The following is a 1,095-nucleotide window of genomic DNA, read 5'->3' on the forward strand; positions in this document are numbered from 1 at the left end:
ATAAGTACAGATCCCCACAGTTCCAATTGGTACACCTCCATGGTGTGTGGACTGCATTTTCGCTGGGAATATATGTTAAGTAACATTCTCTTCATGGAATGCTCTTGTTTGTAACAAAGCCTGTGAATGGCCCATGATATTTTGCAACTAACATCAGCCATTGAAATTATGTTAAGTTTTGAATCATTACTTATGTTTTGTCCAATGCCTATATTATTGCTTGAAATATGTGGGGTTTTCCTTAAAAACGAGCATTTGGAACTGGGGTAACTAGAAACTTCAGCACAATCACATTAGCCAAACATTGATGACAACATTTCATCTCTAATCAATCTTTGACAAAAAATAGGCTTCATAAGAAGATATAGAAGAGTTTTTGATACATTTATAAACATAAAATATATTTTTCCAAAAAGGTTAAATATGCATCATATATTGGTCTGTAAATGTAAATTTAAGGGTTTTCTCACCAGATTCGTTGTCTCTTCCAGACTTTATCATAGAATTTATGAAAGACAATAAATATAATTGTTTACAGTGTTCTTTATGCTGACAACTTGTAAGAGGTCCAGAATGCACACTCTAGTCACAGAAAGTGATTCCCATAAAATGATTTCAAAGTTTGAAGAGGAGAAAATTAGATTAGAAATTTCTGATTGGTCGTCAAAGAGTGTTACTGAGGAATTTTTATCAAGCTTATCCCAGGTTGATATTTATGGGTTTAAAAAAAAATTACATTTAAAATCATCAAATCTCATGTGTCCATTACTCTCTACATACTAATGATAAAGTTGGACAAGTCCTATTACCAATCACTGATTTCCTCTGTCACTGTCTATATTTGGGATAATAAAGCTAGTTGGGATTAACCCATGATTGATGAGCTAACTATGCTGTTTGTTGTTTGATTTACACTATTTAGTATAAAACATTGGATTTAGTGGATTTTGAACATCATTTGAAAGGTATTGAGAATAATATTTACTTTAATTAAAAAGGATAAATATAAAATTACTTAAATAGATGTAATTTTATTTAGTATCTGCTCTATCCAGCCTGCACCTCCATCACTGCAGGCAGTGATGGAGGTGCGGC

At 32.2% G+C, this 1,095-nt stretch overlaps 1 protein-coding gene across 1 annotated transcript in view; it reads right to left on the reverse strand.

Moving 5' to 3' along the window:
- The window catches only part of LOC119590792 (zinc finger protein 664-like), a gene marked incomplete in the record, with an annotated part of 13,353 nt that overhangs the window by 8,940 nt on the left and 3,318 nt on the right, over positions 1-1,095 (reverse strand).

Source organism: Penaeus monodon, chromosome 27 (genome assembly GCF_015228065.2).
Source record: "Penaeus monodon isolate SGIC_2016 chromosome 27, NSTDA_Pmon_1, whole genome shotgun sequence".
NCBI lineage: Eukaryota > Metazoa > Arthropoda > Malacostraca > Decapoda > Penaeidae > Penaeus > Penaeus monodon.